At 43.9% G+C, this 24,568-nt stretch overlaps 1 long non-coding RNA gene across 1 annotated transcript; it reads right to left on the bottom strand.

Moving 5' to 3' along the window:
• Nucleotides 1–3,211: 3,211 nt before the first annotated feature.
• On the bottom strand, nucleotides 3,212–23,801 carry LOC119846877. Its single transcript, XR_005290027.1, has 3 exons — nucleotides 23,754–23,801; nucleotides 4,375–4,504; nucleotides 3,212–3,361 (listed from the first exon to the last, which is right to left on the bottom strand). It is a non-coding gene; the product is annotated as an uncharacterized LOC119846877 (long non-coding RNA).
• Nucleotides 23,802–24,568: the final 767 nt, after the last annotated feature.

Below are 24,568 nucleotides of genomic sequence, written 5' to 3'. Positions count from 1 at the left end.
CCCTGAGCCAGGAACAGAAGCCAGGACTCCTGACTCCCTGTCCCCCCTGACTCCAGGTAGTATGGGTTGCAAAGTCCCTATCCCAAAGAGCTCATATTGCAAAGTCAAACATTGTGTTGTGTCGTGCTAGGCACTGTACAAACACAGAACAAAAAAAGATAGTCCCTGCCCCAAGACCTTCCAAGTGAAATACAAATCAGGGGCTGTTATTTTAAATGATGTTTTTCACTATCACTAAGCTAATAGAAATAGGAGTGAAGTGGGTGCTGGATCCATAGTAGGTTTGAAACTCCTCAAAGCTCTACAATATGGAAAGAACTATTGACCATGGACTTTAAATAAACTGTATTTTAGTTTTTACATAAACCCAAATATCCCCAATATCTCCACCCCCTCCCAAAATTAGAAATGTTGCAAACTAGAGATGAGACAGACAACACATGGAGGGAGGGACTTTAACAGACACGGAAGGGGGTCAGGCCCAGGAAATCAAAAGTATTGTTAAAGATTCATGGATTCCAAGGGCCAAAACCATTATGCTCAGTCTGGCCTCCTGTGTACCACAGGCCAGAGATCTGCCCCACACTAATTCCCAGAGCAGATCTTCCCACTGATCTGAGTGGAAATTAGGAGCTTAAATACCTTTGAAGATTAGGATAAGGGCCTTAGCCAGTCCACTCCCCTTGAAATTGTCTCTCGACGGGAGCAGTGTTTCTAATTCATACAGCCAAGGCCCTCTCTGTGCTGTGTAGAAGCACAGCCTTCTTTTGCAGTAATTAAGGGCCAGTTTCTCTGATACCCTCACCCATGCTGAGTTGTACTTTACACCATGAATCATCTCTTTGAAATCAAGGGGCTATTTGTGGATCACAGTACTGCTCAGAACTATGGGTCTCCCAATGAAATGAATAGGCAGCAGGTTTAAAACAAACAAAAGGAAGTACTTCTTCACACAATGCACAGTCAACCTATGGAGAGCATTTCCAGGGGATGTTGTGAAGGCTAAAAATATAACCAGGTTAAAAAAATAAAGAAGTTGATGAAGGATAGGTCCATCAATCACTATTAGCCAAGATGGTCAGGGATACAACCCCATGCTCCGAATGTCCCTAAGCCTCCAACTGCCAGATGCTGAGACTGGACAACAGGGGATGGATCACTTGATAAATTGGTCTGTTCTGTTCATTCCCTGTGAAGCATCTGACACAGGCCACTATTGGAAGACACGATTCGGCCTACATGGACCATTGGTCTGAGCCAGTACGGCCATTCTTATGTTCTTACCATCTCATGGAAACATCCAATAGATGAAGCATCTGGAAAAAGAATACTGTATTTGTAAACAATGTTACTAACTATGGCACCTGTAAGTTAAACACTGTCACAGCTTAACAAGAAACAGATTGACAGAGCCAGAAGAGTACCCAGAAGTCACCTACTACAGGACAAGGCCCAACAAAGAAAACAACAGAACGCCACTAGCCATCACCTTCAGCCCCCAACTAAAACCTCTCCAACGCATCATCAAGGATCTACAACCTATCCTGAAGGACGAGCCATCGCTCTCTCAGATCTTGGGAGACAGACCAGTCCTTGCTTACAGACAGCCCCCCCAATCTGAAGCAAATACTCACCAGCAACCACACACCACACAACAGAACCACTAACCCAGGAACCTATCCTTGCAACAAAGCCCGTTGCCAACTCTGTCCACATATCTATTCAGGGGATACCATCATAGGGCCTAATCACATCAGCCACACTATCAGAGGCTCGTTCACCTGCGCATCTACCAATGTGATATATGCCATCATGTGCCAGCAATGCCCCTCTGCCATGTACATTGGCCAAACTGGACAGTCTCTACGTAAAAGAATGAATGGACACAAATCAGACGTCAAGAATTATAACATTCAAAAACCAGTTGGAGAACACTTCAATCTCTCTGGTCACTCGATCACAGACCTAAGAGTGGCTATCCTTCAACAAAAAAGCTTCAAAAACAGACTCCAACGAGAGACTGCTGAATTGGAATTAATTTGCAAACTGGATACAATTAACTTAGGCTTGAATAGAGACTGGGAATGGATGAGTCATTACACAAAGTAAAACTATTTCCCCATGGTATTTCTCCCTCCCACCCCACCCCCCACTGTTCCTCTGATATTCTTGTTAACTGCTGGAATTAGCCTACCTTGCTTGTCACCATGAAAGGTTTTCCTCCTTTCCCCCCCCTGCTGCTGGTGATGGCTTATCTTAAGTGATCACTCTCCTTACAGTGTGTATGATAAACCCATTGTTTCATGTTCTCTGTGTGTGTGTGTGTGTGTGTGTGTGTGTGTGTGTGTGTGTGTGTGTGTGTGTGTGTGTGTGTGTGTAAATCTCTCCTCTGTTTTTTCCACCAAATGCATCCGATGAAGTGAGCTGTAGCTCACGAAAGCTTATGCTCTAATAAATTTGTTAGTCTCTAAGGTGCCACAAGTACTCCTTTTCTTTTTACAGCTTAACAAGTGTATTTAGTCCTTTCTAATGTATGCAAGTGAGGCCAAGATTTCAGACATAAAAGGCATGAAATATTTCTAACCTTTTTTCCCCCAGTATTTAAATGGAAAGTTGACTAAATGCAAGTTCAGAAAACACACAACTCCTCTGTGTTGTAAATACAGACAGGGCTGCTTGGAATTGGTTCGTACATCAAGCCTGATTTTTGCTAGATTCAAAGTAATTAAGGCTCAAATTTTCAAAGGTGTCCAAGTCACTTAGAAGCCTAAGTCCTATCCACTCTCGGGGAATTAGCCTCTTAAATCACTTAGGTGTTCTTTGAAAAAATTGACCCCTTATCTGATTATGAAATCAGTTGTGATCTCATAGGCGATGGTCTTTGTAAAGCCTTTGGGAACAGGCCTTGATCCAAAAGCAAAACTTCTTACCAAGAACATATGAAAGGAGCAAACACAGGCAGGCTGGAGGCTGGTGAGTTAAGGTTGTTTACATACCTGGACCGTGCATTTCCAAACTTTGTATTTAAGTGCCAGGCAGTGGACCTGCTTCCCCTCTCCGTCACTCTGGGGTAAACACTGATTTCAATAACACTACTCTGGGTTACACCAGGGCAGATGAAAGGAGACTCAGATTTGCTGACAAGCTCTCAACACAACTCCATCTAAAACTCCTTGTGCCTGGGAACATCTTTATTTGAAGATGGGTAAGTGAGGCGAGCCCAGCTTCTGCTGCATCCCAGAAACTGAGTGACAGGGCAGATTTTCTGCCCCTGTTCTGACCCCTTTGTACGGCCTGAGCAGAGCAAAGCAAGCAGGATCTGGATGCAGGCACCACACCAAGGATTCCCCAGGCAGAGTCCCTGTTCCGAGAAGAAGGGTAATTTCAGAACAGACCAGAGCCACCGTTAGGAGGAGAACAAGAGCAGGAAGAGACGGCTATAAAAATAAAGACGGCTCCGTTGTGGTTTTGCCACAAACCCTGAGCATGGTGCCTGTTTAGCTTTGTGGGTTGCCCTGTTCCAGGGTGGGGAAGTAATCTGTGGTTGCTGGGCCAGGGAATTTCCCCATGTGTGCTGGCTCAGCTGTGCTGGTCGAGGGGCCATGGCTTCACCCACTCCTGGACTATGCCCTGCCCACTTCCTGGATGCACCCATACACAGGAGGGTAAGCAGTGGCTGCTGTCTCCCGGTGATGCTGATAGAACACACCATGGAGTAAAGGCTGCTTTAGATTCTGTCGCTTCCTTGCGTCGGCATGTCACTGAGCTCCCAGAGCTGCGCTGTCACAGAACAATCCTGATCATTCCGGCATCAAAAAAGGGGAAATAACAACCGAAAATGGCAGAGATGTATTGGCTTGTGGTCCAGGATAACAGGTCAGGATGGGGGGGGAACAAGTCCCTGCCAGATGGGATTTTAGAGACTACAGATAACGCAAAGTAAAGGTATAAGGCCAGATCCCCAGCTTGTGTAAATCAGCCCCGCTCCACTGGAGCCAATGGTGCTTTACTGATTTACACCCTCTGACAATCTGTACCGCAGTGTCCATGTGACAGGAATAAATAGACATGGTCCAGTGTCACCAGTGACTGGACAAGGTTAGTCGGGCTGGGAGACGAGACTATCTTGAATGTAAGTGACCTGGCTGGAATTTGTGAAGAAACTTTGGGAGCTAGATCCACTGTCAATGGAACTTAGGCACTTCAGGGTCTAACTCCCTTGTGAAGATGAGACGTAGGCTGTGTAATCAGCTGGGCGTTGTGACAATGAGCAAAGCAATGCCTCAATAGCTTTAAACTCCTGGGCCTATATCCCTTATACTCTTTGGTAATCTCGGGCCAAGATTTCAGTGCAGAGGGCCGTGGGTCACTTACCGAGCTGAGGTGCAGAGATGGTAGGTTCACACTTCTGTTGCAGATGAAGTGTAGTATAAGGAGTGATCTCCAGGGCTCTGGGGATCAGAGCTTCATAGTTCTCTGTATCCTTGTCTTTGCCCTGGGGTCCCTGGAAATAAAGTATGTGCATATTTACACAAAGCAAAGGGGCTGGCATCTTTCTGAGACAGCTGAGATTTAATGGCAGAACCCTGCTGTTCTGCCGAGGGAGCAATAGTTCATCATTAATAAACACAACATGGGACTTTCCAAACTGGACTAATAACTGACACACTAATTGTATAGGGAAGCTGAGCAAATTGTATCTGCCTAGTGCTTTTTGGCTTTTCTTTCTTTACTTTGCAGAGTGCTCACAAACTACTCGAGTCATTTACAAATTAACTCAGTACTCAGAAACATTCAGTACATTTCACAAGTGAGCCAAGGGTAGTCTTTGGAGTGCTGGCAGGAGCTGTCCAGAGTTGGGGTTTGAGCTTCAAGTTTCACAGCTGGTCACCTATATCACTGCTAAGCTGAATCCATAGACTTCCTGTGTGCAGTTGGTCAAGTTGCTTAGCATCTCCATGACTCAAGTGGTTGCCCATCTGTATAATGGAGGTAACAGCATTGCCCTATCTCACAGGTGGGTTATGGCGATAAAAACATTTATAACTATGCAGTGCTTTGAGACCTACTGATGAAAGCACTGTATAAAAGCCAAGAATTATTATTATTATTAGTAGTAGTAGTAGTAGTATTATCCACTTTCAACATCCAGCATAAGTATTTGACACTGAATGTGTGTATTTAGGACTCTGTCCACAGTCTGAGTGACTCATGCTGGCCAGTGTCAGAGCTGTCATAATGCAGGGATACAAAATGACATGAACATAGTGAAAATGAACTGAAATCCTGACATTTTCATCTATTTATTTGTTCAGTATTTGATGAGCTCTACTGTGTATTGCAATTTCTGTCTGAGGATCTTACAGCTCTATCCAAACTAGAATTAATTAAGTCTGAATATCCCTGGAGTTATTATCATATGTTACAGTATATTAATATACACACTATAAAAAGACATGGATTGAGATACAGAAAGGTGACATTCCATAGCACGTAGCAAGTTAATAGCAGAGCCATAAATAGAACACAGGAGTCCTGATTTCCAGTTTCTGTAATAGCTGTTAGACCAAATTTCCACCCAGAGTCCTGACTCCTCTCTGTAATCACTAGACCCCATTCCCCTTGCAGAGCTGGGGATAGAAGCCATGAGCTCTGACTTCTAGTTCCTTTCCCTCTGCTCTAACCCACTAGATCCCACTCCCAGCCTAGAGCTGGGAACACAACCCAGAAGGTCATGATTTCCAAACCCTCCTCCTCTGAACTCTAGATGTCTCTCCTCTCCCAGAACTGGGAACAGAACCCAGGAGCAGAGCTGGGTGAATAAGGAATTCTTCTGATTCATAGGTAGTTCCAAAATATAAAAAAATAATTTAATTTTGGATTGAACCAAACCCACCATTTGGGGGTGGGGGGAGGGGAGGATGTTTTGATGAATCAAAACATTTGAAAACAATTTCTAATCAAAGCATTTTGGTTATATCCACCCTGCTCTGACCTCTAGAGACCCCTCTCTTCTCAAAGCAGGGGACAGAACCCAGGAGTTCTGTCTCTGTTCCCACCTCTGCTGTCGCCACTAGACCGGGGTGGCCAATCTGAGCCTGAGAAGGAGCCACAATTTACCAATGTACATTGCCAAAGAGCCCCAGTAATACATCAGCAGCTCTGCTTTTCTGCAATTCACATCCTAGAGCACCAAAGAAATCTCCAAATTCATGAGTGAATGAGGTGATTTAGCATGGGGAGAGGTTGTCTCTGTGTCAAGGCTGTTGGAATTGCTGGTTTTGTCTGGGCAAAAATCACAAGAGAAGAAAGTGTTAAAGCAAAACCAGGAAACTCTCTTAGATATGCTAATGGTGAGAAGGTCAGTTGTTTCCCATGTTGGCATGGGTGTGTGTGTGTGTGTCACAAATTAATATTTTGAAATGTAAAGGGTCCCTCAGAGTTAGGCTTTACAGAATTATATATTTTTTAAAAACTTTGACAGATAGTATCAATGTTTATTTTAAGCATATATTTTTCTTTTTATCAATTTAAATTTTCACAGTTATGGGTTTTAAGTATTTTTTTTCTATTTTATCATTTTAAATTTTCATTGTTGTGAGGGGATCAGAGAATTATTTAATGACAGTAGACATTGAGATTCAAATATTTGTAACTGTTAAAAGACAGATTGTCAACATCATATGTAAAAATATACAAAGTAAACATCCTTAAATCAAACCCTAATATGTTCTCAAGCAGAATTTCTCTCTTTCTTTCTTTGATAATTTTGATTATCAATTAAAATATTTTTTCATTTGTTTGTGTGTATATGCAGTGACACCAATGTTTTCCAGAATTTACTAATAAAAATCTAATCCGTCCATCATAATCTAATCCTATTCATAGAGCTGGTTAACAGTTGTAATTACCTAGCCAGGGGATTTTGACATTTATTTTACATTCCTATTTGGAACAAAAATAAATATATATTTTTTAAAATTTCCCATAAACTGTAAATTCTGACCAAAAATTGGATTTGGAAAAGGTTCATGTTGGAATTTTGAAAATTTGTTTCAGAATTTTGAAATTTAATTTGGGAGTTTCAAAAAACTTTGTTTTGGAATTTAATTTCATTTTTATATTAATTTCACATAATTTCATGACATTACACAATAATATCACTGACAAGTCATAATGTGACATATTATAATAGTTAAAATATTCTGTTATTTTCATTTTATTTTATTTTAAAATCATTAAGAGCAGCTACTACTTAGCACAGACTGGAGTATTTTACCTTCTTTTCTACATCAAATTGTCCCCTGTTTGAAATATAATGCTATGGTTTGAATTAAATTCCAAAAATCTGAAAGGAAATTATGATTTTTTTGTTTTGATCCAAATAGGAATGAAAAAGAAATTTCAAAATGTTGAAATCCCATGAACCAGTAATTCCATGTTTCAGGTTGCTCCATGAGGGACCCTTTACAGTACATTTCAAAATAAACAAACAAAACTCATTTCAAAAAAATTCTTCTAGAGGAATGTTCATCAATTTAGGCGACAACAATATTTTCCATCAAAAAAAGCACTTAAATGAAAAATCTCTGACCAGGTCTATTCCCTCAGCACCAAATGCCATAGCTGTTCAGAGCCCCCCTCGTGGAAGTGATGCGTTTCAGGGATTAGCAGCCCTGGATTCCAATCCTGGCTTTGTCACAGATCTGAAGAGGAGATCCCAGGGAACATGGACATTTGAGTCCTAGTCATTCAAAGTAGCTGGGTGAGGACAGAGAAATAGTCATTGCCAGAAACTCCCATTCACTTTCATGACAATTAAGGGTTCCTAGTACCATGTCAGCCACACTGAGGTCCTCTGAGGAGCAGGTACTTGGTGTGTTCCAGTTCTGAAACTCTCATGGGCCAACACTGCAATGCTACGTGTCTGCATGGAAAGGGCTACTCTCTGGAGCAGGAGTTGCAGGAATAAGCCCTGTGTTAACACAATATGCTACTAAACAAAGTATTTGCTCATTTCCGATACCAAACAATAGGAACATTGTTATCCTCTGTGCAATGGATGCCTCCTCACCTGTGACACACAGGTAGCGGGCGATGCTGAGGTGAGAACTCCGCATTTGGTTACGAAGCACCTTGTGCTGATACCCACAGGAAAAGTTGCCTGAACTCTGCTCAGTCACATGATAGGGAAAGTCAAAGGAGAATTTTCCTGGCCATTTCCTTGCCATCCTTGCAAAGGAAAGCGAAGCTCATGGGGGACTTTGAGGGGGTGAGACACCAATAAAGAACAGTGTCACCCACATAAGCCAATGATGTGTCCAGGAATAGGCTGGGAGCAGGGAGATCCCCTGGAAAAACAGAGAACATAAAACACCCAACATGAGCGATTTCCCTTTTTGATGATTAGGGCCCATTCCAGTTCCTGTGGAAGAGAAAGTGCCCAGACAAACTTGGGGCCTGGATTGGGCCTATAGAGATGGATTTTAAAAAGCACTGAGTATGCAGGGCTCGATATAAAATGCTTGAGACTTGTAGGTGCTCAGTGCTAGAGCTGAGTGAATAATTGATCATTGGGGACCAAACTAAATAATATGGGGGGAGTGGTTCATTTCAAATTGAAAGAAAAAAAGAAAAAAAAAAAAAAGAAAAAATCATTTGGGGTTGAATGAAACATTTTGTTCAGCCTAAAACATTTTTTTTTAAATTTTTTTGTTTTATTTTGGGTCTTTTTTTAGTGTTTCATACTTTTATTTAAAAAAATCAAAAAACTAAATTTTGAAACAAAATGCTATTTCAAAAGGAGAAGATGAAATGAACTGCTTCAACATTTTCATTTTTTTTTCATTTTTCAGCTAAAACTATTAATTGATTTTGACCTAAATTTGAAGATAGCTTCAGTGCCCCCAAAATGCATTTTTAGAAGAATTTACTGTTTGCTGAAAAAAATCCACCCAGCTGCATTCAGCACCTTGGCCAACAAGCCTCTGCAGATTCCATGTACTTCATTTAGCGTTGTGGATTCTCAGCACATTTGAAGGACAGGGTCTTATTGGTGTGATGATTAGAGAAGGTGCTTAGACACTATGGTGATGAGTATGGCATAAGAACCTATATAGACTAGAACAGAACAGAATAGCTGGCCACAAGGTTGCAAAATTGCCATCTTGAAATTTACAACATTTGAGATTCTTTTCGGTGATTTTCAGGAATATTTGTTGATGCGTCTAGTCCTAGTTACATTATGCAAATCTGCGGTAATTTCGCTAAAGTCAGTTCTCCGTTGCCTCGTTCCTTATGTAGAAATTCACACCAGTGCCATGTAGCTATGAAGTTCTATCAAAGAAAAAAGGCAGCTCTTTATACTCAGGAATAGATTGTGACACAAGATACAAGGTGGTGGAGGAGCAGGACGAATGAATTAATTACACAGGTGTCACTGTGATCAGAAAAGGATGGCATCAGTGCAACTGACAGCATGATTTGGCCCTGGTTTCATAGTGAACTCATATCAGCTGTCACTCACCTGATGAGGAATTGCAGTTGGAGACCTGCTGCTGCTGGGAGGTAAAACTCAAAGTTTTGGAAGAAAAAAACAAAAAAAACAAAAAAAACAAACATTTTAATGGCAAAATGATCATTTCTTCTTTTTTAACTTGAAAATGATTCACAGCTGCAGAATTTCTAAAGGTGGCAAAGAAGTTAACGTTGTGAATGAGGCTGAAGAGTCCCTGCTGGGAAATTCACAAAAAGAAAAGGAGTACTTGTGGCACCTTAGAGACTAACAAATTTATTAGAGCATAAGCTTTCGTGAGCTACAGCTCACTTCATCGGATGCATTTGGTGGAAAAAACAGAGGAGAGATTTATATACACACACACAGAGAACATGAAACAATGGGTTTATCATACACACTGTAAGGAGAGTGATCACTTAAGATAAGCCATCACCAGCAGCAGGGGGGGGAAAGGAGGAAAACCTTTCATGGTGACAAGCAAGGTAGGCTAATTCCAGCAGTTAACAAGAATATCAGAGGAACAGTGGGGGGTGGGGTGGGAGGGAGAAATACCATGGGGAAATAGTTTTACTTTGTGTAATGACTCATCCATTCCCAGTCTCTATTCAAGCCTAAGTTAATTGTATCTAGTTTGCAAATTAATTCCAATTCAGCAGTCTCTCGTTGGAGTCTGTTTTTGAAGCTTTTTTGTTGAAGTATAGCCACTCTAAGATCTGTGATCGAGTGACCAGAGAGATTGAAGTGTTCTCCAACTGGTTTTTGAATGTTATAATTCTTGACGTCTGATTTGTGTCCATTCATTCTTTTACGTAGAGACTGTCCAGTTTGGCCAATGTACATGGCAGAGGGGCATTGCTGGCACATGATGGCATATATCACATTGGTAGATGCGCAGGTGAACGAGCCTCTGATAGTGTGGCTGATGTGATTAGGCCCTATGATGGTATCCCCTGAATAGATATGTGGACAGAGTTGGCAACGGGCTTTGTTGCAAGGATAGGTTCCTGGGTTAGTGGTTCTGTTGTGTGGTGTGTGGTTGCTGGTGAGTATTTGCTTCAGATTGGGGGGCTGTCTGTAAGCAAGGACTGGTCTGTCTCCCAAGATCTGAGAGAGCGATGGCTCGTCCTTCAGGATAGGTTGTAGATCCTTGATGATGCGTTGGAGAGGTTTTAGTTGGGGGCTGAAGGTGATGGCTAGTGGCGTTCTGTTATTTTCTTTGTTGGGCCTGTCCTGTAGTAGGTGACTTCTGGGTACTCTTCTGGCTCTGTCAATCTGTTTCTTCACTTCAGCAGGTGGGTACTGTAGTTGTAGGAATGCATGATAGAGATCTTGTAGGTGATGGTCTCTGTCTGAGGGGTTGGAGCAAATGCGGTTATATCGTAGCGCTTGGCTGTAGACAATGGATCGAGTGGTATGATCTGGATGAAAGCTAGAGGCATGTAGGTAGGAATAGCGGTCAGTAGGTTTCCGATATAGGGTGGTGTTTATGTGACCATCGCTTATTAGCACCGTAGTGTCCAGGAAGTGGATCTCTTGTGTGGACTGGTCCAGGCTGAGGTTGATGGTGGGATGGAAATTGTTGAAATCATGGTGGAATTCCTCAAGAGCTTCTTTTCCATGGGTCCAGATGATGAAGATGTCATCAATGTAGCGCAAGTAGAGTAGGGGCATTAGGGGACGAGAGCTGAGGAAGCGTTGTTCTAAGTCAGCCATAAAAATGTTGGCATACTGTGGGGCCATGCGGGTACCCATCGCAGTGCCGCTGATTTGAAGGTATACATTGTCACCAAATGTGAAATAGTTATGGGTCAGGACAAAGTCACAAAGTTCTGCCACCAGGTTAGCCGTGACAGTATCGGGGATACTGTTCCTGACGGCTTGTAGTCCATCTTTGTGTGGAATGTCCACTTCCTGGACACTACGGTGCTAATAAGCGATGGTCACATAAACACCACCCTATATCGGAAACCTACTGACCGCTATTCCTACCTACATGCCTCTAGCTTTCATCCAGATCATACCACTCGATCCATTGTCTACAGCCAAGCGCTACGATATAACCGCATTTGCTCCAACCCCTCAGACAGAGACAAACACCTACAAGATCTCTATCATGCATTCCTACAACTACAGTACCCACCTGCTGAAGTGAAGAAACAGATTGACAGAGCCAGAAGAGTACCCAGAAGTCACCTACTACAGGACAGGCCCAACAAAGAAAACAACAGAACGCCACTAGCCATCACCTTCAGCCCCCAACTAAAACCCCTCCAACGCATCATCAAGGATCTACAACCTATCCTGAAGGACGAGCCATCGCTCTCTCAGATCTTGGGAGACAGACCAGTCCTTGCTTACAGACAGCCCCCCAATCTGAAGCAAATACTCACCAGCAACCACACACCACACAACAGAACCACTAACCCAGGAACCTATCCTTGCAACAAAGCCCGTTGCCAACTCTGTCCACATATCTATTCAGGGGATACCATCATAGGGCCTAATCACATCAGCCACACTATCAGAGGCTCGTTCACCTGCGCATCTACCAATGTGATATATGCCATCATGTGCCAGCAATGCCCCTCTGCCATGTACATTGGCCAAACTGGACAGTCTCTACGTAAAAGAATGAATGGACACAAATCAGACGTCAAGAATTATAACATTCAAAAACCAGTTGGAGAACACTTCAATCTCTCTGGTCACTCGATCACAGACCTAAGAGTGGCTATACTTCAACAAAAAAGCTTCAAAAACAGACTCCAACGAGAGACTGCTGAATTGGAATTAATTTGCAAACTAGATACAATTAACTTAGGCTTGAATAGAGACTGGGAATGGATGAGTTATTACACAAAGTAAAACTATTTCCCCATGGTATTTCTCCCTCCCACCCCACCCCCCACTGTTCCTCTGATATTCTTGTTAACTGCTGGAATTAGCCTACCTGCTTGTCACCATGAAAGGTTTTCCTCCTTCCCCCCCCTGCTGTTGGTGATGGCTTATCTTAAGTGATCACTCTCCTTACAGTGTGTATGATAAACCCATTGTTTCATGTTCTCTGTGTGTGTGTATATAAATCTCTCCTCTGTTTTTTCCACCAAATGCATCCGATGAAGTGAGCTGTAGCTCACGAAAGCTTATGCTCTAATAAATTTGTTAGTCTCTAAGGTGCCACAAGTTCTCCTTTTCTTTTTGCGAATACAGACTAACACGGCTGCTACTCTGAAACCTGCTGGGAAATTGCGTGTTCGGCCTCCCTGGGGACAGCACTTTGATGTAATGGGAAAGTTACTGTGCCAATGCCTGCATGAGCTTTTACTCCTGGAAAAGCCATCTAAATTGGACAGGTCAAAGTGTAGGTGTTGTGTTTCATGGCACATAAAGAAATTAGATAACATAATACTCTTGTTGCAAGGTTGCAATGTAACATTATTTATTGCTTAGACCCCAGAACCTTAACACACAAGAACCAAACACACACAGAGAGAAAGCAGGCTGCTCCCTAAGGAAAAGAGGTCCCCCAAGTCACTCTACCTTACTCTAGGCTGGATCTCTATAAATTGCTAAACGACCCAAATCACATGCTTCTCTACAGAGCTGCCCGCCCGGAAGCAGGACTGGGAAACCCCTCTGAAATTTGAAGTGACAACCAATTTTAGAATAGTTTTCAATTCACCATACTAAGAACCAGATAAAAATCAGCACACTGGTTCTCCAGGATGGTGGTTGAGCAAGAGGCCAACAACCTATCCTCGTAAAAGAGTTGAGTTATAGAAACACAAGGGGCCCATGCCAGCACCCAGCATGATAGACAAGGAGGGCCCAGCCTTGTTCATGCCCTAATGGCACAGAACAGTTTCCGATCCAAGCTCCCTGTGCTGCAGTAGCATATAACAGCTCTATCTAGGACAGGACAATTTTACTTGTACTTTTCTTAAGGGGGAAACAAAGCCCAATACTTGCAGATCAGCCACAGACACAGCGCAAGAATCATTGGTGGATTCAGCATTCACTCAATAGCCTGCAAATTCCTTAGTGGCTTCTGCTCCCCAAGAGAAGGGATCTGCTCTGAATCCCCTCCAAGTCCTTGGACCTTAGACAGAAGATGAGCACCAGATTTTATCCAGTCTCCACTCTGTCTGGGGCTCCTCACAGCCTAGAAGCTGCAGTGACTCAGTGCCGTGGGTCACCTTCTCAACTTGCAGGATTCAAGCCAATGGGAAGCCACGACTGGTCACTGCTGGATTCTGCTTTGCTCCTTGAGGTTTAGATGCTCTCTCCAGTGACCTTTCTCTTCTGCTCCTCAGGTTTAGATAGGGAACCAGCTGCAGAGGCTCTCTGGGCCTGAGTTGTTGTTGTCCTGCACCTGGTGCTGTATTTGCATCAGGGCAAAGTGCTACTGAAAGAGGATGGCAGTGTTTCACACTCACTTTGTATTGATGACGACACAAGGACCAGGGCATCAGAAAATCAGGCTCCCTGTTCCCAGCCCATCTCTGCTCATTCTGGTCTCGGTAAAGGGGAGGCTGCAGTCCCCTGCTGCTCTGAATCCCCTTTCTCTTGCTATGGTCAAGCCAGCAAATAAGTGGCAGCTGCTCTCTCTTGAGGGGTAAAAGCGACAGAAAGCCACAGCTGCTTTCTGCTCTAGCATCTCCACTTCTCTGCTGTGACAGCCAAAAAGGGACCCTGCTGCCTCAAGATGAGAATAGAGACAGCTTTTCACCATCGAAGACTGAGACAGGGGCTTCATGTGCTAGGGGTCAAATTCCCCCCACCCCAGGCCCAGGCCCCACTTAGATGCCGTGCCCATAGCCTGCCAGTATGGGGCACAGCTGTTGAGGTGGGGGCATCTCATAGAGTGACGCTATAATATTCTTACCATTCTCTTCTAGCATCTTATTTGTGAGTGCACATTGAACAGGGTCTTCACTGAGCTGTGCCTAGTGATGCCCAGGACTCTGGTTACAGCTAATCTAGCTCCCTGCAAGGGTATTAGTGGTTTCAGCTATTCTGTGCACTGTCTTGTTTCCCCTCAAGCATTGACAGGCATGACCTCAACATGGAATTTTTTTCCCATCAAGCTGCCCATTCCCTCAGCTCTGACAGGCCCTTCCGAAGTTCTGCCCAATCTTCTCTGGACTTGGCTATTCTGAGAAGAGTCACAGAGATTCAGGCCAGAAGGAACCACCAGATTATTTAGTCTGACCTCCTGTATATCACAGGTCATCAGCACCACCCAGCACCTGCACACCAAACCCAACAAACAAAATCAGACTAAAATATTACAGCCTGCAGGAGACTAGACAATTGTGTGCCACAGGCAGAGAATAGAAAGGTTTGAGGTGCACCAGTTCCCAAGGCCACTGAAATGGCAGGGGAAATGATTAAATGAGATACACCCAGATAATTCCAGCAAGCAACCCTCACCCCACACCGCAGAAGAAGGGAACCTTCCCCTCGTTTTTTCCAAGTTCCCTGACAATCTGACTTGGGGAAAAATCTTTCTTGACCTCATGCATGGTGATCAGCTGGACCCTGAGCATGTTGTACCATCTGCACATTTTGCTACCTAACTGTTTGCTGCTCCCCTTTCTGAATAATTAATAAACCTAGCATACAACGCAGAGCCTAGTACAGAGCCTTGGCACCCTCCATTAACCTTAATTGACTATTTATTCCTCTTCTTTCTCTCTCTTAGCCCATTTCTGTCCCATCACAGAACTGTGTCTCTCACCCAATGAATACTTTTACTTGCCACTTGTGAGAGACCTTATCAAAAGCTATTGAAAGGTCAAATCAATTTTATTAAGTGGTTCTCTTTTATCCACTATTTAGCTGACATGCCTGAAGAATCCTAGTGGAGTAGAAAAGCACATTTTTCCATTGCAGAGCATACCATCACCGCTAGCTTAAGTGGATTTCGGTCATTACTTTCATGTTCCAAGTTGTTTCAAGAAGAAAAGGAGTACTTGTGGCACCTTAGAGACTAAGAAATTTATTTGAGCATAAGCTTTCATGAGCTACAGCTCACTTCATCGGATGATGTAGCTCATGAAAGCTTATGCTCAAATAAATTTGTTAGTCTCTAAGGTGCCACAAGTACTCTTTCTTTTTGCGAATACAGACTAACACGGCTGCCACTCTGAAACCTGTCATCATGTTGTTTCACTAACTGGAACATTCTAACTCCTACCATTGAGCAAGCTCTTCTTAGTCCCCAAAATCTAAAGGTAGTCGTTGATCTGTTCCAAGGGTTACAGACTACTTAACCACACTTATGCTAATTTACGCTCCAGTTAATATCTTACAGGATACAGGCCTGTAGGTTTCTTGTGTTACAGCTGAATAGGATAAAAGGCAAGCCAGTGAATATAATAGGATGAATATAATGAGGGAAACTTGCCCTACTGGCTACAAGGTCATTGGTCCAGAGGATGAAAATATCATTGATGCATCTCAGTATATAATTGGTTTCATGGTGCATTTGGCCAGAAATTCTTCTTCAATTCTTTCCCAGACATGAAGAAGAGCTTGCTCTGTAGCTCAAAAGCTTGTCTCTTTCCCCAACAGCAGTTGGTGCAATAAAAAAATATTACCTCACCCACCTTGCCTCTCGTGGGTAAATTGATCATCCTCTCTGTGTTTTAGGTAACCATCTATAAAATGGGGTGATAATAATCCTTCCTTGGTGTATCTTGTCTATTTAAGATTGTAAACTTATCACAACAGTGACTGTCTATAATTATGTATCTGTACAGTGCCTAAGGGCTCTGATCACAGCTGGGAACTTAAGGCCCTATCATAATTGAAATAATCATTGATTAGAATTTCATAAATAAAACATAATTAAGCAGGAAATCATTGCTGTGTAACGTGACAGACTTCCAGGGTCTTATGCTGCTTTAAAAGCACAGTGTATAATTGCTTATCATGCCATGGGAATATACATCAGAATTGTCATCTGTAACAAAGATCACATTTATAACATTTGTTGTTAACACTGTTGCTAGTGAAATCTTGTTCTCAGGAGCTTTGAAAAGTTTATTTGTCCCCTTACAGTGTGCTTAAATGATCCTGGGGGTTAGGTTGCCATAGCTATGGCGCTCATCCCTGAGTGCCGTAGCTATGCTGTCCTCACTTTTAAGTTTAAACTAGACCACAGACAGTGTTTGCAACCCCACCCAGAGAGCAGGATATTTGGACACCTGTGGCCTCTTTCCAGGCAACGTAGACGTGCAGGCAGGGCAGGCAGGCGTTTGTCAGGAGTTAGCCTAAATTGTTTCTTCAATAGGAAATTAATAATCCATTGCACTTACCTGAGTGCCTGTCATCCAGGGATGAGACGAGTGCTGCTGTTTCACACATGGTCTGTGTGTCCGTCTGTCAGACAGCTCCTGGCTTTCAGCTGCCTTACTTTACCCTGCCTCATCAGCCCCTTCCAGGCCAATGCCACACAGCTCATCTTCATCCACTGCTGCAGCTTGCTCTTCCTTTCCAGGGCCTGAAGTACTCCTAATATTGTAGGAGGTGTGTGTGTGCGGGGGGTGGGGGGGAGCATAGCATCCAGTTCAGTACACAGGGCATGTAGGTGGCTCCAGATTTCATGATGTTCTGCATAACCTTGTGCTAGCGCTGCCTCAGCTCCTTCCGCATTGCCTGGCATTGGCCCTTGTCACTGGAGTCGATACATCTATCTTTGCCCCTGCGGGGTCACTACAGCTGGGCTTGCACATGCCCCTCACCCCACAGCCTCAGGGGACTGAGTACCTCCCTCTTTGGCCACACGGCAGGAAACCACGTTGCATCTGGTCTGTCAGTGCTTGGGAACAGGTGTCAGGGAACAGAACGGGCATAGCTGCAAAGAATGTGTTGGGTATTTAAAAAACTCGGCTTTCCAGCACTTGTGACCCCCGGGCAGTGAAGTCCCAAGGTGTTACCAGCCAGGTCACCGCTGACAGGTCACTGCATTGTAGGACTGCAGCTGGAGGACATTCAATGAGGTGTGGGGTGTGTGGCAAATGTGGGAATTGTCTGTACTGTTTTTATAAGTGATCTGTATGACTCTGTACCTGTCACTATGGGATTGCCACCCAGTGGGTGCAGAAGGGTTAACATGCTGCTCCTGGGGCAGAGCAGGAGTCATGAGCTGTGTGTGTGTCACGTAGCTGTCTAGGGTGGTATGAATGGGTCCCTGAGGACTGGCTGAAACTGACCCGTATCAATGGAGGGTCCAGAAAGACAGTGGGAACCCCAACACTGCACAACTGAGGTCCCAGGTGAGCGCAGCAGGGCTCTGCAGAAGGAGAACAATGGACTGGAAGGTGACAGGGTCTGTGTTAAGAACTGGCCTCGCTGAGACACACGAGCTCCCCCGGGGTGGAAAGACAAAGAGAAAGAGCCAAAAAGGACTCACTGGGTGGAGCCCTGGCCCTGGCCAGTCTGACTTCATCTTAGACTCTGCTTCTCTGTGCTCACCTAGCCCCTGCATGATCTGGTCGGCTAATAAACCCTGCTCTGTTTTGTCCGTGCTGCCTGGTGTCACTGCAAATGCTGCCTGGGGTGCATTGATCCCTGAAGAGTGTAAAAGTCTCTGGGCAGGAGTCTGGTTCCATTGGACTCGGTGGGCAGAGCTCATGGTGTGAAGCAGGAGGGCTGGAGGCAGAGGCTCAGTCTCGGAAGCACTGAGGGCATGCAGCCTACCCTGAAGGAAGAGTGGGACCCCTTGGGGGCCTGCCACATGGAAGGGGTTCCTCCAAGGGGCTGTTTGAAAGCCAGGGAATAGCACAGATCCAACGGATGCATGTCATGGGCAAACAATCTAAACAGTTTTAAAATGGAGCGTGGTAAGTATTTGAGTGGGATGGTGTGACAGGGTTACCTGCCTTGGCAGGGGACTGGACTCAATGACTCTGAAGGTCCCTGCCAATTCTGTGTCCTGTGACTTCTTATTCCAGTACATGTGCATCCACCACTGCCACTCCACCAGCAGTTCTCCTTTTCCCCTTCTGTGCGCTGAACTAAGGCAGCCAGTCTGATTAGGTTCTGAGACCTGAATCCAAACATGAGGAGGCATTCACTCACTGCCATTGCAATTCCCCTCAGGGTCCCTGGCCCTTTCCTCCCCACCCCTCCCTGCCAGTCCTCCTCCCCCAGTCCCCTCCAGTCTGGCTCAGGCAGAGCGGTGGCTCCTTTTTCCCAGCTGCAGATAATCTGTGCAAAGGCCAAAAGCAGCAGGACCAGGATGCAGCAGAGAATTCAGACTATGACAGACAGAGCGAGCCCTGGGCCATGGGAGGGAACAGGGTAAGGGGTTTGCACGGGCTCCATGGGGCTGAGAGTGGTGGGGAATGTACAGTACACAGGAGTGAAATCCTGTAACCTGTGGGTGGACGCTGCTCACCTCCCACCCTGGGGAAAGAAGGGGGCAGCAATAGAGTGGGATTGAAATGCAAACTAGAGAATATACAGGTTTCATAGTAGCAGCCATTTTAGTCTGTATCCGCAAAAAGAAAAGGAGTACTTGTGGCACCTTAGAGACTAACAAATTTATTTGAGTACATACATTGATTCCTGCAATCTCCTGGCTGAGCTAGTAGAGGGCATCTCAACCGCAGCTGCAGGCTGGACACAGCTCACCAGTCCTAGCAATCACTGCAGCATTCTCATGCCTCTGGTATCACATTTTCTTTCTGTTTTTCATCTTCTTCCTGCTTTGAATCTTTGTATTTCTGTCACACACTAAGGCCAGATTCTGCATTTAGACTGTTATGGGTCCAGAGTGACTCCATTCACTTCCACAGAGCTACTCCAGATTGACATCAGCATGAGTCAGAGTGCAGTAGGGTGCTCTGCCAGGCATTTGTGTTACATAAACAGGTGTTTGCAAAAGTGAACATACACTTTGAAAGAGCAGGTCTCTATTAAAGATTTCACACTCATGTAAAAAGCTCCCAATCCAGCAAATACAGGGAAAGCAAGATCTGGCAATTCCTGATATTTCTAGGGTAAAAAACAAGCCAGAAAAAACCCCTTAAGGTAAACAGGTTTCAGAGGGGTAGCCATGTTAGTCTGTATCAGAAAGTTTATACCCAAATAAATTTGTTAATCTCTAAGGTGCCACAGGACTCCTCATTGTTTTTTCTTAATGTAAACAAACAAACCTTTCATACACTATTATATGTAGTCAGAAAATATTTTTTTCCTGCAGAATTAAAATGCAATTGAAATGAAAAAAAAAAAACTTGTTGAAAATTTCTATGGTAAAAATTAGAATTTTTAGTGAAAATTTGAAACCAAAAGGTTTTGGCTGACATAGCCCCCCCAAAAAAAGGGGGGAAAGATGCAGTGAGTCTCTGGAGTTTGCTCTTTGTGTCCCTATTCTTCTTTGTGGGCTGGACTACATCTATTATAATGCATAAATCTAATCTTCTGTTGAAAAACTGTTTTGATGGATAATTTTCAATTAGTCCTACAGCCCATAATGGAACAAAAAGGGGCACGAGCACAAACCCCATTATTTTGACCCTAATTGGCTCAACTTTAATGGTCCTCTGATCCTACAGACATTGAAATTAATGAGAGTTTTGCTGCTTTACTTCATTCATTGAATTCAGGCGCAGGTCCAATGTCAGATTATGTTTTGTTTTCCATATTTACAGAATTAAACTTCTAGATGTGAATAGTGAGAAGTGTAAGGTTATGCATTTAGGGATTAATAACAAGAATTTTAGTTATAAGTTGGGGACGCATCAATTAGAAGTAACAGAAGAGGAGAAGGACCTTGGAGTATTGGTTGATCATAGGATGACTATGAGCTGCCAATGTGATATGGCTGTGAAAAAAGCTAATGCGGTTTTGGGATGCATCAGGAGAGGCATTTCCAGTAGGGATAAGGAGGTTTTAGTACCATTATACAAGGCACTGGTGAGACCTCACATAGAATACTGTATGCAGTTCTGGTCTCCCATGTTTAAAAAGGATGAATTCAAACTGGAGCAGGTACAGAGAAGGGCTACTAGGATGATCCGAGGAATGGAAAACTTGTCTTATGAAAGGAGACTTAAGGAGCTTGGCTTGTTTAGCCTAACTAAAAGAAGGTTGAGGGGAGATATGATTGCTCTCTACAAATATATCAGAGGTATAAATACAGGAAAGGGAGAGGAATTATTTCAGCTCAGCACCAATGTGGACACAAGAACAAATGGGTATAAACTGGCCACCAGGAAGTTTAGACTTGAAATCAGACGAAGGTTTTTAACCATCAGAGGAGTGAAATTTTGGAATAACCTTCCAAGGAAAGCAGTGGGGGCAAAATATCTATCTGGTTTTAAGATTCTACTTGATAAGTTTATGGAGGAGATGGTATGATGGGATAATGGGATTTTGGAAAGTAATTGATCTTTAAATATTCAGGGTAAATAGGCCAAATCCCCTGAGATGGGATATTAGATGGATGGGATCTGAGTTACCCAGGAAAGAATTTTCTGTAGTATCTGGTTGGTGAATCTTGCCCATATGCTCAGGGTTTAGCTGATCGCCATATTTGGGGTCGGGAAGGAATTTTCCTCCAGGGCAAATTGGAGAGGCCCTGGAGGTTTTTCGCCTTCCTCTGTAGCATGGGGCATGGTTGACTTGAGGGAGGCTTCTCTGCTCCTTGAAGTCTTTGAACCATGATTTAAGGACTTCAATAGCTCAGACATGGGTGAGGTTTTTCACAGGAGTGGGTGGGTGAGATTCTGTGGCCTGCGCTGTGCAGGAGGTCGGACTAGATGATCAGAATGGTCCCTTCTGACCTTAGTATCTATGAATCTATGAATCCTTTTCATGTCATTTCTTTATATGTAATATTAGTATTCTCTACTGCAGTAGCACCTAGGAGTGCCTGTTATGGATCAGGTCCCCATTGTGCTAGGGACCATACCAACGCAGAACAAAAAGATGGCTCCTACCCCAAAGAGTTTACAATCAATGTAAATTTACATACAACTCCAACAGACCCCGGTCGCTTGCGGGCAGGATTGAACTGGTGTCCTTGGGAGCTGAATACATGAGCCTTTACCCCATGAGCTAAAAGCCAACATACTATTAGCTAAGGCTGTAGAGCAAACTCATTTTATCTCTCTCTCTAAGAGGTCTCGGTGCCACTAGATGGGACAGAACACCACACCCAGAAGGTGTGTGGCTTACATATAGGCTCTAATTTTCAAAGCTAAGGGATTTAGATCCAAATTCCATAATTTTTAATGGGAAATGGGTGTCTCAAACATTAGGCCGCTCTGAGTGTACATTATATATATGAGCCTGTGGTGCCTTCACAAGGGCATGATATTATGTGGCATGTAGAGCGGGAGGCTACAACAAACATTGGAAGAGTATTGAAAATCATGTCAGACATCGTTAGGAGACACACACCATGAATTTACAACCAACTTTTCACTCTGACATGAATTAATCGGATCTCCATGAAATAGCTAGGTGTCGTCACCATTTCAACTATTCAATATTTCTAATGGAATTCTGACCTCAGGATGGTCCCTACATCCCCCCAGACCAGGCATCATCATTATCCTATCTCTCCCTCTGCTCCCAACAACCTGGAGACAAGCTCCCCCAGCCCGTGGGCAGAGAGCTCTCCCCAAACTTACAGAGCAGCCACAGCAAGATCATGAGAAGCAAGAGCTGGTGACTGAGCCAGTGGACTCTGCAGCAACGTCTGGGCCTCCAAGGAGAACCCCCAAGGCTCTGTGCCACCAGTCCCCTCCTCCCCAGGGGGAGCAGCAGAGGAACTGGATGGGCTATGATCTCTTGTAGCATGTCTGAGAGCAGCTCTGACATGTGTGTGGCCAGAGATGTGAGTGGAAACATTATCCACCATTTCCCCCCAACCCCAGGCTGGTGTCTTTGAGGACTGAATGCGCTGTTTCCCGTTTCACAGCACACAGACTACTAGCCACAGCCCAGGGCATCAACGTTGGCTGGGACAAGGTGCAGGGGATGGAGGTGCTGTTCTCCCAGCTACGCAGCCCTGCTGAGAATACAGCACAGGGACTGTCACCAACATAAAAGTGAGCACAGCAGATGGCCGATGGGGAGGTCTCTGCCTCAGGGGAGCAGCGTTGCTCTGGGTCTGCACTGCTATACATACGGCACTAAGCCATGTGGCGCACACTGCTCTGAGCTGCTCGTGCAGCTGGGTCCATGGGAATGGGGTCAGTGAGGGGAGAGGATCCTGCACTGCAAACACTTCTGATAATGCAGTGAGCACATGCGAGGAGGGGCCTGTGGCTGGGTTTCTGGGTCTGTATATAGCACAGGGACCTGTCCCTAGACAGGTCAATAACCACAGCTCTGTCTGTATTAGTTTACAGGCAGATCCTATTTGGCTCTCTCCTCCATCTACACTTGCTCGTTTTATTTACATACTCCAAGTGTTGGAGAATTCCCCACATCATAAAATCATAAACACATAAAATCATCTCTGATAAAGTCTGCAGAGAACACAAAATTTGGGGGATTGGTACATAATGGAGGACAGGTCACTGATTCAGAGTGCCCTAGATCATTTGGTAAACTGAGAGCAAGCAAACAATATGTGTTTTATTGTAGCTAAGTGTAACATATACAATTAGGTACATAGAATTCAGGCCTTACTTATAGGGTGGGGGACTCTCTCCTGGGAAGCAGTGAATCTGAAAAGATTAGGGAGTCATAGTGGATAATCAGCTGAACCTGAGCAATCCTGGGATGCATAAACAGGGGAATCCTGAGTAAGAGTAGAAATGTCATTTTACCTCTATATTTGGTAATGGTTCGACCACTGCTGGAATACAGCGTCCATTTCTGATGCCCACACTTCAAGAAAGTTGTAGATAAATTGAAGAGGGTTCAGAGAAGATCCATAAGACTGATTAAAGGATCAGAAAACCTACCTTATAGGAACAGACTCAAGAAGCTGAATTTATGAGCTTAAAAAATAGAAGATTAAGGGGTGACTTGTTTACAGTCTGTAGGTATTACAATGGGGAAAATGTTTAATAATGGGCTCTTCAATCAAGCAGAGAAAGATATAACAGGATCCAATGGCTAGAAGTGGAAGCTAGACAAATTCAGACTGGTAATTAGGAGTAAATGGCACACAAGCAAGTGGCTCACAAGCGAGAATACCAATCTCAGAGCAGACTGTTAAGAAGCAGAGCACAAACCCCAAATTGATTGTGAGTTCTGTACTTACATTTCACCAGCCCAGTAACAAGTGTAAACTCCTCAGGCACTAAACAGACTTATCATGGAGTCATAAACACTCCCTGTCATGAATATAAAGGGAAGGGTAAACACCTTTAAATCCCTCCTGGCCAGAGGAAAAATCCTTTCACCTGGAAAGGGTTAAGAAACTAGGATAACCTGGCTGGAACCTGACCAAAATGACCAATGAGGAGACAAGATACTTTCAAAGCTGGAGGGGAGGAGAAATAAAGGTTCTCTAGGTCTGTGTGTTGCTTTTGCTGGGACCAGAGCAGGAATGCAGGTCAGAACTCCTGTAAAGCCCTAATAAACAATCTAGTTAGATATGCATTAGATTCTGTTTTGTTTAAATGGCTGATAAAATAAGTTGTGCTGAATGGAATGGATATTCCTGTTTTTGTGTCTTTTTGTAACTTAAGGTTTTGCCTAGAGGGATTCTCTATGTTTTGAATCTGATTACCCTGTAAGGTATTTACCATCCTGATTTTATAAAGGTGATTCTTTTACTTTTTCTTCAATTTAAAATTCTTCTTTTAAGAACCTGATTGCTTTTTCATTGTTCTTAAGATCCAAGGGTTTGGGTCTGTGTTCACCTATGCAAACTGGTGAGGATTTTTATCAACCCTTCCCCAAGAAAGGGGGTGTAAGGTTTGGGAGGATTTTGTGGGGAAAGCGGGCTCTTTCCCTGTTATATATCTGTTAGACGCTTGCTGGTGGCAGCAATCAAGTCCAGGGACAAAAGGAAAAATAGTTTGTACCTTGGGGAAGTTTAAACCTAAACTGGTAAAAATAAGCGTAGTGGGG

The sequence above is a fragment of the Dermochelys coriacea genome, chromosome 23, assembly GCF_009764565.3.
Source record: "Dermochelys coriacea isolate rDerCor1 chromosome 23, rDerCor1.pri.v4, whole genome shotgun sequence".
NCBI lineage: Eukaryota > Metazoa > Chordata > Testudines > Dermochelyidae > Dermochelys > Dermochelys coriacea.
This window is presented reverse-complemented; position numbering and strand designations above follow the sequence as displayed.